Here is a 14,732-nt window from a genome sequence, read left to right on the forward strand (position 1 = left end):
TCATAGCAGGTTACTGCAATCCTGTTTTCTTATTCATTATTATTTTGTATTTAGAACCTTGTATTCACCTGACCAGAAGTACTGTTCCTACTGCTACTGAACTTCACTAATTCCCACTATATCTATCTGGAACCTATCCATTTCCCTTTTTAAATTTTCTAACCTACCTGCTTGATTAAGGGCTCTAACATTCCACACTATGATTCATAAAATACCAGTTTTGTTTCTCCTGATGATGACATCCTCCTAAGTAGTCCCTGACCAGGGATATGAATGGGGGACTATTTTACCTCCAGAGTATTTTATCCGAGAGGAAGCCATCATCATTTAACCATATAGTAGAACTGCAAGTCCTCAAGAAAAAAATACAGGTGTAGTTTCCTCTTGCTTTCAGACATTTACAGTACCAGCATAGTGAGGCCAGTTTGGTTGATGCTACAAGGTCAGATCAGTCAATCATCCAGACCGTTGTCCCTGCAACTACTGGAAAGACTGCTGCCCCTTTTCAGGAACCACATGTTTGTCTGACCTATCAACACATATCTCTCCGTCATGGCTGCACCTATGGTATGGCCATCTGCATCACTGAGGGATGTAACCACCCCCCTGACGGCAAGGTCCATGAATGAAACTACTATGACAGCACTTTATTTGGGCTTCAAACATGTCACTAAACTGTCAGTCACGTACTACTGACATTGTTACTAGATTATTTCTTTGAGCAAAAAACTGGTTTTTATCAAGATAAAAAATAGTTTGTGCAGAGGAAACTGAAAAGGTATTGCTATTATCTACAATATCTGTTTCTATACCGCTCATTAGGGTGCATTCAGAAGTAAATTGTGCAGCTGGGGTTATCCGTAACTCTTTTTGAAACAATGTTTTTAGGTAATTAATTTTAATTTATCACTCATTTGCCATTTAGTTTTAGCATGTGGGACATTTGATGTTTTTAATTCTCAGTTTTTCTTGATAATATGTTTATATAAACTAACAACCATTTTTTATTGCACAAACACAAGATGCAGTAAATGATATGATGGAACACAGAGATTTATCAACTGTATATTGTTAATCTACACACTTTAGAAAGCAGTTCATAACAAAGAGTCATTCACAGCATAAGTATCAATAACAAAACCAGGTATGGTAGCAATATTCATATTCATCTTCATCTCTGGTGTGACGTCATAAGCGAGTGACTGGGTGTGAGATCGCTCCCCAAGTTTTCATATATTTTTAGGTTTCAGATACATATTTTAACGGTTTTTGTGATAATATTTACTATATAAGTGACATATTAGTGGTTTCTTCATTCACCTCTGCCTTTCTTGTGTTGTGACCTGATATTTGTGAGTGTTTCGTATCGAGCAACTTAACCTCTTGCCTGTGTTTACATTCCGCGCCGACCAGTTACAGCTGTAGCGGCGCATCGAAAGCTAAGTACTAATTAATTGTTTGTGTATAGTGGTTTATTTAGGAACTTTAGTAGTCTTCAACTGGTGTTCTTGGTGTTTTCTGGTGAAATAATTTCAGAAGAACCTTTTGGGAACTGTTTTCAGCTTCGTTACTGTGTCATTAGACGTTTGATTCTCTTTCTGTATTAGCTTTTGTTATATTCACATTTGTTGTTTATTAATACTGTTAATAATAGTAGTTACTTCCCTTGTAGAGTAAGTTTGTGATGATTGTAGTCAGGTTTTTAACATATTCTTATTGTAGTAGCGGAACTTAGAAAAAGTAAAATTTTACCATGAGTGAGAAGTGTGGGCTTTGCCATAGGTTCGTGAGTAGTGGATTGTGGTGTGAGACTTGTTCGAAGTATTTTCACTGGGGGGAATGCAGTGGGGAAGCCAGTGGGAATTCTGGTGAGAACCTCTCCTGGAGCTGCAGGTTATGTAGAAATAGTAAGTTGATAGAGGAGCAGGAGCGTAAGATCTGTGCCCTTCAGGTGCAGATGAAAAACGTACAGGAGGAGCTAGATAGGATGAGGAGGGAGAAGGGGGTTGGGGAATGGGAGCTGGCTGTTGGCAAGAGATCTGCTAGGAGAAGAAGATTTTCAGGTAGTTTTACTATTGGTGTTTGTAATAGATATGACCAACTGTCAGAGTCTAGTGGAGAGGAATCTCTAGTAGCTGTAGATGTAGGAAGTATGCAGCAGACCTCAGTAGTTAATGTGCCTAGAACAGTTGCAAAGTTGAAGAGGAAGAAGAAGGTTCTGCTGTTAGGTAGTTCTCATGGCAGAGGTGTAGGCCAGCAGTTGCAGGAAGTGCTGGGGAGTGAGTACCAGGTCACCAGCATTGTGAAGCCTAATGCAGGGTTGGCTCAGGTGACTGTTAACATAGGGGGGTTATGTAGGGATTTTACTAAAGAGGATCAGGTAGTGATTGTGGGTGGGGCTGGTAATAGTATTGATAGGGATGGGGAGTATAACATAGATGGTGACCTGGAAAAGATAGCCACTCAGACTGGTAACACGAATGTGCATTTCGTGGAACTGTTTCAGTGTCACGATCGGCCTCATCTTAATACAGCCGTCAGGCGTAATAACATGAGACTTGGGGGTGCGCTGATGACAGAAAGCATGGGTCACATTTCAGTGGTGTCGGTGGAGTCTATCAGCAGGATGGGTTTCACTAGACATGGCCTGCACCTCAACAGGCATGGGAAGGGGAGGTTGGCAAAGCTTATAGGTGACAGCATAGGTGGGGTTGGTGGGATTACTCATGGGAAAATTCCTGCAGTAGTGGGTGTTAGAGCTGCACCTTTTTTAGACTGAAGTCAGCTGATAGGTATTCCTGCTTAAGGGAAGTCTCTCTAACAAAGGAACCACTTTTGACAAAGCTTAGGTATCTGAGTAATGAGGGAATTAGTATATTTCATCAAAATCTACAAGGTATTAGAGATAAAGTTAGTGAACTGCTTATAGATGTTGACTCTGAAATTATTGGTATATCTGAACACTTCTTAAATAAGGAGATAATTCAGAGGCTTCCTTTACCAGGATACAGGTTGGCTGGCAGCTTTTCGAGGAGCTCTTTGTGGTGTGGGGGAGTAGCCATGTATGTGAAAAATGGTATCCCATTTGAGTCAATTGATGTTTCAAAGTACTGCACTGAAAAGGTGTTTGAATGTTGTGCAGGTGTGGTTAAATTTAACGGAGCTAAACTTCTAACTGTTGTTATTTATAGATCCCCAGACTCTGATTTTACAACATTTTTACTAAAGCTAGAGGAGGTTCTTGGTTCACTTTATAGGAAATACAAAAAGTTAGTTATATGTGGTGACTTCAATATTAATTGTATAAGTGATTGTGCTAGGAAGAGGATGCTGGTAGACATCTTTAATTCATATAATCTTATGCAAACTGTATTCTTTCCAACGAGAGTGCAAGGGAACAGTAGAACAACCATAGACAACATTTTTGTCCATTCCTCATTACTAGAAGGGCATTCTGTTAGCAAAAAGGTGAATGGCCTTTCAGATCATGATGCACAAATTTTAACTCTAAAAGATTTTTGTGCTGCATCACGTGTTAAATATAGTCATCAGCTGTTTAGGAAAGCTGATCCAGTTGCTGTAGAGACCTTTGTAAACCTCATCAAGGAACAAGAGTGGCAAGATGTTTATAGCGCTGATACAGTAGACGATAAATATAATGCTTTTCTCAAGACTTTTCTCATGCTCTTTGAAAGCTGCTTTCCATTAGAATGTTCAAAACAGGGTACTAGCACAAACAGGCAGCCTGGGTGGCTGACTAGAGGGATAAAAATATATTGTAGAACAAAGTGGCAATTATACCAAAACGTTAGAAACAGTCAAAATCTAAATGCAGCAGCCCATTACAAACAGTATTGTAAGGTGCTTTAAAATGTTATTAGGAAGGCAAAAAGTATGTGGTATGCAGATAGAATAGCTAAGTCTCAGGATAAAATTAAGACCATATGGTCAGTCGTAAAGGAAGTTGCTGGTCTGCAGATACAGGTCGAGGATATAGAATCAGTGCATAGTGGGAATGTTACTGATAAGTCGTATATATGTACAGTTTTTAATAATCACTTTCTGAATATAGCAGGTGAACTAAATAGTAACCTAGGGAATCATATAGCGCTCTTAGAAAAAAGTGTTCCGAGACTGTTACCTGAAATGCTCCTCCATGATACTGACAAGAGGGAGATTGAGTTAATAATTAAATCACTAAAGGCCAAGAACTCTCATGGATATGACGGGGTATCTAGCAGAATACTGAAGTATTGTTCTATGTATGTTAGCCCAGTACTCAGACATATCTGTAACTTTTCCTTTAGGAGTGGTCGGTTTCCTGACCGATTAAAGTAATTGGTAGTGAAGCTACTTTATAAAAAGGGAGACATTGATAATGTTGACAATTTTAGACCTATTTCTATGCCATTGGTGTTTGCTAAAGTTATCAAGAAGGTTGTATATACAAGGTTACTGGAGCATTTAAATTCACATAATTTGCTGTCAAATGTTCAGTTTGGTTTTAGAAATGGTTTAACAACTGAAAATGCTATATTCTCTTTTCACTGTGAGGTTTTGGATGGATTAAATAAAAGGTTGCAAACGCTAGGTGTTTTCTTTGATTTAATGAAGGCTTTTGACTGTGTTGACCACAAAATATTCCTGCAGAAGTTGGACCATTATGGAGTAAGGGGAGTAGCTTACAATTGGTTCACCTCTTACTTTAAGAACAGAAAGCAGAGGGTAATTATCCGCAATATTGAGAGTGGTAGTGATGTTCGGTCCCAATGGGGCACTGTTAAGTGGGGCGTTCCCCAAGGGTCGGTGCTGGGGCCACTGCTGTTTCTTATTTATATAAATAATATGCCTTCTAGTATTACAGGTGATTCAAAAATATTTCTGCTTGCTGATGACACCAGCTTGATAGTGAAGGATCTTGTGTGTAATATTGAAACAGTAACAAATAATGTAGTTCATGAAATAAGTTCGTGGCTTGTGGAAAATAATTTGATGCTAAATCACAGTAAGACTCAGTTCTTACAGTTTCTAACTCACAATTCAACAAGAACCAATATTTTGATCAGACAGAATGGGCATATTATAAGCGAGATGGAACAGTTCAAGTTCCTAGGCATTCGGATAGATAGTAACCTGTTGCGGAAAGCCCATGTCCAGGATCTTGTTCAGAAACTAAATGCTGCTTTATTTACCATTAGAACAGTATCTGAAATAAGTGACACTTCAACTCGAAAAGTAGTCTACTTCGCATATTTTCATACGCTTATGTCATATGGTATTATTTTTTGGGGTAATTCTTCTGATTCAAAAAGGGTATTTTTGGCTCAAAAACAGGCTGTTTGAGCTATATGTGGTGTAAGTTCGAGAACCTCTTGTTGACCCCTGTTCAATAATCCAGGAATTCTGACATTGCCCTCACAGTATATATTTTCTTTAATGTCATTTGTTGTTAGCAATATTAGCCTATTCCCAAGAGTTAGCAGCTTTCACTCAGTTAACACTAGGCAGAAATTAAATCTGCATGTGGAATGCACTTCCTTGACTCTTGTGCAGAAACGAGTGCAGTATTCTGCTGCATCTATTTTCAATAAGCTACCACAAGAACTCAAAAATCTTAGCAGTAGCCCAAACTCTTTTAAGAGTTTCCTCATGGCTCACTCCTTCTATTCTGTCGAGGAGCTCCCGGAAGAGCTAAAAAATTAAGCAAATTCCAGTGTTACATTGTTGATTTTCTTTATTTAAACTTACGACTTGTCACCTGAATATGTTTTTTTATATTTCATTTTATCTGTTTCTAATATCATGTTATAATTTCGTGTATTGACTCATTCCATGACCATGGAGACTTCTCCTTAATTTGGTCCCATGGAACAATAAATAAATAAATAAAATAAAATTGAGTCAGTCCACCTGGTCTTAATGGTGAACAGCTCAGGGGGTTACCATGAGAGTGCAGATGCTGTTGTGGTGACCTGATATTATCCCAAGTACAAGGCCAAGTATCATGCCCTTCTGATAGATCATGGCCTGTGATGGCATCACCCAGTTCTTGTGAGGGCATGGTACCACCTGGTGATAAGCTATCCCAGCTACACAGCTATATCTGCCAAGTCCTTATTGATAGTGCTGCTGGATGCACAAAGATGTACACACATCAAAAAAAGTTTTGCATCACCCCAGTTCCCAGAACTCCTGAAGACAGACGTTGGCTGTGGATATTGTATCACAGACACGGTCCCTTTGACTGTTCAGAGATATCATTAAACCCACCTAAAGATGTAAACAACCATGCATGAGCAGCACCTATTAGATGGAGGGGGTCCAACAGCTGATCAGTTCCAGTTGTTCCACCAGAAAGGAAGTACACAGCTCATGTTGTCTGTCTGTAGTTCAACCATGCATAGACGGTCAATACCACAGTTCAATCATGTCTGCATTGTCAGTTTGTGCCAGGAAGGACTCTCAACAGGGGAAGTGTCCAGGTATCTCCGAGTGAACCAAAGTGATGTTGTTTGGACATGGAGGAGATACAGAGAAACAGGAACTGTCAATGACGTGCCTCACTCAGGCTGCCCAAGGGCTACTACAGCAGTGAATGACCGCTACCTTCAGATTATGGCTCAGAGGAACCCTGACAGCAACGCTACCATGTTGAATAATGCTTTTCGTGCAGCCACAGGACGTTGTGTTATGACTGAAACTGTACACAACAGGCTGCGTGATGTGCAACTTCTCTCCCGACGTCCACGGTGAGGTCCATCTTTGCAACCACATCATCATGCAGCATGGTACAGATGGACCCAACAACATGCCAAATGGACTATGCAGAATTGGCATAATGTTTGCATATGCCTTCAACCAGACAATTGTCAGAGACATGTTTGGAGGAAACCTGGTCAGGCTGAATGCCTTGGACACACTATCCAGCAAGTGCAGCAATGTGGAGGCTCTCTGTTGTTCTGGGGTGGCATGATGTGGGGCCGACGTATACCAAGGTGGTAATGGAAGATGCTGTAATGGCTGTACGATACGTGAATGCTATCCTCCAACTGATAGTGCAACCATATCGGCAGCATATTGGTGAGGCATTCGTCTTCATGGATGACAATTTGCACCCCCATCGTGCACATTTTTTGAATAGCTTCCTTCAAGATAATGACATCACTCGACTAGAGTGGCCAGCATGTTCTCCAGACATTAACACTATAGAACATACCTGGGATAGATTGAAAAGGGCTGTTTCGGGATGATGTGACCCACCAACTACTCTGAGGAATCTACGCCAAATTGCCTTTGAGGAGTGGGAGAATCTGGACCAACAGTGTCTTGGTGAACTTGTGGATAGTATGCCATAATGAATACAGGCATGCATCAATGTAAAAGGATATGCTACTGGGTGTATGGGGTACCGGTGTGTACAAAAATCTGAACCACCACGCCGGCCGGTGTGGCCGAGCGGTTCTAGGCGCTACAGTCTGGAACCATGTGACCGCTACAGTCGCAGGTACGAATCCTGCCTTGGGCATGGGTGTGTGTGATGTCCTTAGGTTAGTTAGGTTTAAGTAGTTCTAAGTTCTAGGGGACTGATGACCTGAGAAGTTAAGTCCCATAGTGCTCAGAGCCATTTGAACCATTTGAACCACCACCTCTGAAGGTCTGTCTCACTGTATGGTGGTACAAAATGCAATGTGTGCACCTGCCACTGTGGCCGAGCTGTTCTAGGTGCTTCAGTCCGGAACCGCACTTGTGCTGCGGTCTCAGGTTCGAATACTGCCTTGGGCATGGATGTGTCTGATGTCCTTAGGTTAGTTATGTTTAAGTAGTTCTAAGTCTAGGAACTGATGACCTCAGATGTTAAGTCCCATAGTGCTTAGAGCCATTTGAACCATTTTTTGCAATGTGGGGTTTTCACGAGCAATAAAAAGTGCGGAAATAAAGTTTATGTTGATCTCTACTCCAACTTTCCTGTACAGGTTCCGGAACTGTCGGGACCGAGGTGATGCAAAACTTTTTTTGGTGTGTGTGTATATTGTGTTTAGTATCTGTTGACATTCAGGAATAGCACCACTTGTGACCACACACATAATACTAGGCACATAAATTTGGATAAAATTCAAAATGGACAGATGTGTGATTTTTGGAGTACTTGTAATTATATATCAAAAGGACAGGCTTATGGTAAATGGATGTGGCGTATTCATTGCAGTAGACAAGTCAAATCCAAAAAAATAAAAATTGAAGTTGCACACAAAAATGTTTGGCCAAGACTCACTAGCAAGGGTGCTCATTAACTGCTAATTGAGTCCTTCTGTCAAATACAACACACACCCCTAGATGTAAGAACTTTAGAGACAACCACAGCTACATATGTTCCTCAGTTGTAATGTCATCAGTAAAGTAGACTTTTATCATCCGAAATTTATTGAGGAAATTACAGTTTTTAAGTGGTGGGTGTCACAAGACAACCTACAAGACAGAACTAAATGCCTCCCCTGAAAATTTTTTACAATATGGACTGGGAACCTCTTTTATGACATAAATATATTAGATCTAATGATTACATCAGTTCTGGCCTCTTTGATGATGCCTAAATTGAAACTGCTCAAGAAACTAGTATAGGCATGTGTATTCGAATACAGAGATATGTAAACAGGCAGAATTCGATGCTGTGGTTGGTAACACCTATATAAGACAACAAGCATCTGGCACAGTTGTTAGATCAGATACTACTACTACAGTGGCAGGTTATCAAGATTCAAGGGAGTTTGAACATGGTGTTGCAGTCAGCACACAACATCTCCAAACTAGGGATGAAGTGGGGATTTTGCCGTACAGCTGTTTCACGAGTGTACCGTGACATTCCTATTGCCAGAAAAAGATCCTGGAAGAATGGGACCAATGGCAACTGAAGAGAATCTTCAAAATAACAGAATTGTAACACTTCCATAAATTGGTGCAGATTTCATTGTTGGCCCATCAACAAGTGTCAGCGTGTGAACCATTCAACGAAACATCATCACTATGGGCTTTTCCTGGTGTGAAAGTGGCTCTTGCTGACCCAAAAAAGCATACAATATATCCCCCTATTCCATTTAATATACTGTAATGCCCAGGGGCCAGACAACACACTGGGTGGGACTGTGGGTCATTGAGTTCAGGATCTAGATTGACATGGGTGAGCAGTGACTTGGTGTGCAACAGCCTGACGGACACCTGAAGGTGATAATGAAACACCATTAACAAAGTAAACCTTAATTGCCCACAGATATATACAGGGTGTTTCAAAAATGACCGGTATATTTGAAACGGCAATAAAAACTAAACGAGCAGCGATAGAAATATACCGTTTGTTGCAATATACTTGGGACAACAGTACATTTTCAGGCAGACAAACTTTCGAAATTACAGTAGTTACAATTTTCAACAACAGATGGCGCTGCGGTCTGGGAAACTCTATAGTACGATATTTTCCACATATCCACCATGCGTAGCAATAATATGGCGTAGTCTCTGAATGAAATTCCCCGAAACCTTTGACAACGTGTCTGGCGGAATGGCTTCACATGCAGATGAGATGTACTGCTTCAGCTGTTCAATTGTTTCTGGATTCTGGCGGTACACCTGGTCTTTCAAGTGTCCCCACAGAAAGAAATCACAGGGGTTCATGTCTGACGAATAGGGAGGCCAATCCATGCCGCCTCCTGTATGTTTCGGATAGCCCAAAGCAATCACACGATCATCGAAATATTCATTCAGGAAATTAAAGACGTCGGCCATGCGATGTGGCCAGGCACCATCTTGCATAAACCATGAGGTGTTCGCAGTGTCATCTAAGGCAGTTTGTACCGCCACAAATTCACGAAGAATGTCCAGATAGCGTGATGCAGTAATCGTTTCGGATCTGAAAAATGGGCCAATGATTCCTTTGGAAGAAATGGCGGCCCAGACCAGTACTTTTTGAGGATGCAGGGACGATGGGACTGCAACATGGGGCTTTTCAGTTCCCCATATGCGCCAGTTCTGTTTATTGACGAAGCCGTCCAGGTAAAAATAAGCTTCGTCAGTAAACCAAATGCTGCCCACATGCATATCGCCGTCATCAATCCTGTGCACTATATCGTTAGCGAATGTCTCTCGTGCAGCAATGGCAGCGGCACTGAGGGGTTGCCGCGTTTGAATTTTGTATGGATAGAGGTGTAAACTCTGGCGCATGAGACGATACGTGCACGTTGGCGTCATTTGGACCGCAGCTGCAACACAGCGAATGGAAACCTGAGGCCGCTGTTGGATCACCTGCTGCACTAGCTGCGCGTTGCCCTCTGTGGTTGCCGTACGCGGTCGCCCTACCTTTCCAGCACGTTCATCCGTCACGTTCCCAGCCCGTTGAAATTTTTCAAACAGATCCTTTATTGTATCGCTTTTTGGTCCTTTGGTTACATTAAACCTCCGTTGAAAACTTCGTCTTGTTGCAACAACACTGTGTTTTAGGCGGTGGAATTCCAACACCAAAAAAAATCCTCTGTTCTAAGGAATAAACCATGTTGTCTACAGCACACTTGCACGTTGTGAACAGCACATGCTTACAGCAGAAAGACGACGTACAGAATGGCACACCCACAGACTGTGTTGTCTTCTATATTTTTCACATCACTTGCAGCGCCATCTGTTGTTGAAAATTGTAACTACTGTAATTTCGAAAGTTTGTCCGCCTGAAAATGTACTGTTGTCCCAAGCATATTGCAACAAACGGTGTATTTCTATCGCTGCTCGTTTAGTTTTTATTGCCGTTTCAAATATACCGGTCATTTTTGAAACACCCTGTAGCTGCCTTGATTGTTAGGACGCCTGCAGCAGCAGGGCAAGGGTGGCATCCACCATGCCAGGTACGCATAAATAGCTTCACATGGTGTCCAGTGTCAAATCATGGTGGTGACAGAAGTGACTGTGTCAGTGCCCAGTGATGTCACTTAGATATTTTTATTTTGAATTACATACATTGATAATCTAAGTTTTTGGGGAAACATAGTATTATGTCTTTTCTCAAATCTCTATTAGTGCAGTTACACTGGTTACTACCACATTAATAAGGAAAATTCATCAATTTCCATTGCCCTGACATTCACTGATAGTTTTCTTTAACGCTACTGCATATTCACCATGTGTTTTAGATAGTTAGATAAAAATAATTTTTTTCTATTTATTCTGAAACAGATCCTGAATAAAAGTCAGCAAAAACAGATAACTGGAAAAATGTGGCTACACTTTAAGAAGAGGAGGAAAATAGTTACTTGCACATTATGTTCATTTCTACTAATAACTATAATGTGAAACTAATTATATTTCCTCCTTTATTACGCTGGCCTAGGACGTTTAATTATTACTCATATCCAATGTTTTACTTGCTGAATATAACTATGTTAAAAAAAATGGTTCAAATGGCTCTGAGCACTATGGGACTTAACATCTATGGTCATCAGTCCCCTAGAACGTAGAACTACTTAAACCTAACTAACCTAAGGACAGCACACAACACCCAGCCATCACAAGGCCGGGAATCGAACACGGGAACCCGGGCGCGGGAAGCGAGAACGCTACCGCACGACCACGAGATGCGGGCAAATATAACTATGTCATCACATGCCTATGAACCACTCTTCTCCCACATCCTCACCACAAATGTCGAAATTTAAAAATTGTTGTATAATATTTAACTTTTTATAACTTTAATTAATATGTTAAAATTATATTATGGTACTCTAATGAGTATAACTGTAAAGGCTGTATAAGTGACTGTGATGTTTGCTTGTGTAGACATGTTCGAAGAGATAAGGCACCAATATGATAGTTTGTACAGGGGAGGGGGGGGCGGGGAGGAGGGGGGGGGGGAGGCCTACATTTGGAGATATGGAGTATTTTAATATTTTTAAGGCAAATGGAGACTCGTAAGCAGCCATAAAATAGTTCCAGTTATGACCCAGTTAAAAACCTACATAATAGCTACTTGTAAATCAATTTCTTGAAAGAAAAAACGTGACTACATTGTATTTTTCCTTTGCCTGTGAGCTTTAGGGGGGGGGGGGGGGGGTGACAGGGGATGAGGGGTGGGTGGTGGACGGTGTCCTTGTTGCCTTCTGCTTGCCTACACTTCTGTTGATTCTTATTGTGTCCTCTCAGAGGTGAATCCAAAAGGGCTGTACTTGCTTCTTCTTAATCTCAAAGTAAAAAAGAAAAAAAAAAGATTATTTGCAACATAGTTTCCAGAGTTACAATTTAGAACATTTTTTCGCTATTTCAGCTAGTATTATGAGAAAAAGCCTTCATTAACTTTTAGAGAATTTGGAGACGGCACAGTGATAGAAAATTTTTTTGAGATCTGTCCCCACCTCCCTCCACCCCTATCCCCCCCCCCCCCAGACCAAAATTCTGGATTCGACTCTGATAACCCCACTCTTAATTATCTATATAGAATCCGATGACGACCACCGATTAATTGAAACAAGTAGCTGCATTTTTAAATGTTTTGTTGTTGTTGTGACAGGAAAACTAAAGAACATAGATGATTTTTTCACAACTTTTTTAATATAAAAACTGGCCCCTACATGCTCAAGGTTAAGTGCTGAAAATGCCATGCAGCACTGGTGTAGTAATGATGTTCCCTGGGGAGAAAAAAAAAAAAAAAAAAAAAAAAAAAAAAAAAAAAGACGAGTTGTTTGCTCATCAGAAACCACATAACGCAGTTTGTGATACAAAAAAAATTACTTTTGACCCATGTTATAAAAAAATCAACAACAAATATCTTTGTCGAAAATAGAATGTAGCTTATTTTAGTGATTTTCAACTGTTATAAACCGTTGAGTAATCCTGTTAACTGTACATAATAATAATAATAATGGTGTGTCACGAGGGCCTCCTGTCGGGTAAACCGCTCGCCTGGTGCAAGTCTTTCGATTTGACGCCACTTCGGCGACTTGGCGTCGATGGGCATGAAATGATGATGAGTAGGACGATAGAACACCCAGTCCCTGAGCGGAGAAAAATCTCCGACCCAGCCAGGAATCGAACCCGGGCCCTTAGGACTGACAGTACGTCGCACTGACCATTCTGCTACCGGGGGCGGACGTTAACTGTACAGAAGATATATTTTATTGGTATATAAAGCATGACTATAAGCAGAGAAACGACACCATATTTTTTTTGCGTGATGTCAGTATGAAGTAAATCTCGCGTATTTAGCTATTTCATACGTTACAAGAACTGACGTATTTTTTTGCTAGCGTCTTCCAAGTATATTGAGCATTTTAGGTATTACATATGTTACAGGAATTGGCGAGTTTCAATCTTCGTTTTTCGCAAACGATTTTTAATTCATGCACAGACTGACGTGCAGGCTTAACTTGAGTCGCGCTAAGGGGGTTTCACATTTAACCGAATGCTTGACAAGCACTTGTGATCAAGCGTTTTGCACAAGCACCCTTGAGGGTGTGTAGATTAAATTTGAGCAATCATCAGGACTGTACAAGCTGCTTGACGCTTGACCGAATTTCTGTTGTGTAAGGTTGCGCAATCATACAAACTGTGTATGCTTGCATGTATTTACTAACACAAGGGACACATGTACAAGCGCAAATCAGTTGTGAGGTAGTTTTCGATCATGTCGAGCAATCTGAAACACACTAACCACGAATTGCTGGAAGATTCTGTTCGTGCGTATCGAAGTCAGTCTTTCCTGTGGAATATCAAATCCACGACATATTACGATAATGTAAAAACCGGACAAGTGCGAGTAGGACTCGCGTTGTGAAGGTTCTGTGCAAACTTAATTATGTATAAAGATAGTTTATCTACAGGTTTTGATAAAAGAGTTTGCGAGTATCAAAATATGTGGCATAAATCGCCTTATGTTTTGAATGCATTAACTTAGAAGCTAAAATGTTTCAGTCATCAAGTGATAGTAGACCTTAGTATTTGGCATAAATTTCAACTTGATACCTCTACCCGTTTCTGCGGAAAAGGGGTCTTTAACACAAGGACAGACAGACGAACAATAAAGTGATCTGTTTTTATTGATTGGGGTACGGAACCCTAAAAAGGAACGCTGCGCATATTCTCCTTCTTGTTAAACATAAAGCAATTTACCCTGCAGCAAAGAAAGATGTAGTAATACAAAAGATAAATTCACAGAGATGAAATTACCATAGCGAAAACGAAAAAAACTGATTTTAGTGTATCACTCCTCAATGTAAAAGCATCGTCTCGTATGAATATATATAGTAGCTTTCGTGAACTTTTACCGACCTTTGGTCTCTTTCAGATGTGGAATGACTTAAGAAAGTGTCTTAAAAATTACTGTTTCTGAAGACCAACTGCAATCATCCATTTGTGCCGAAATCAAACACCTATAATTTGCATCTGCATTAAGTACAACGATACTTTGTTTCCAATTTTAAAAAAATGAGCCACCTGCAGCTAAACAAAATATCTCTGCATGTTTCCCACCAATGCAGCCAGCACAGTACGGAAAATTGAAGCTCTTTGCAAAATCGTTGGCGTAGTCACGTTTGGGAGCGGCTGGCAGGGGCGCGACGCTGGGCGTGGCCGCCCACCCTCAGAGGTCAAACAGGACGGCCTTTCTAGAACATTCGGCACGTGTCGGGTCAAAGCGTGGGCGTACGGTGGGCGGCGGCGGGGGTGCGCGCCCGGGCAGGGCAAGGCGGGGGTGACCCAGACGCCCC

This window comes from Schistocerca serialis, chromosome 3 (genome assembly GCF_023864345.2).
Source record: "Schistocerca serialis cubense isolate TAMUIC-IGC-003099 chromosome 3, iqSchSeri2.2, whole genome shotgun sequence".
In the NCBI taxonomy this organism is placed as follows: Eukaryota; Metazoa; Arthropoda; class Insecta; order Orthoptera; family Acrididae; genus Schistocerca; species Schistocerca serialis.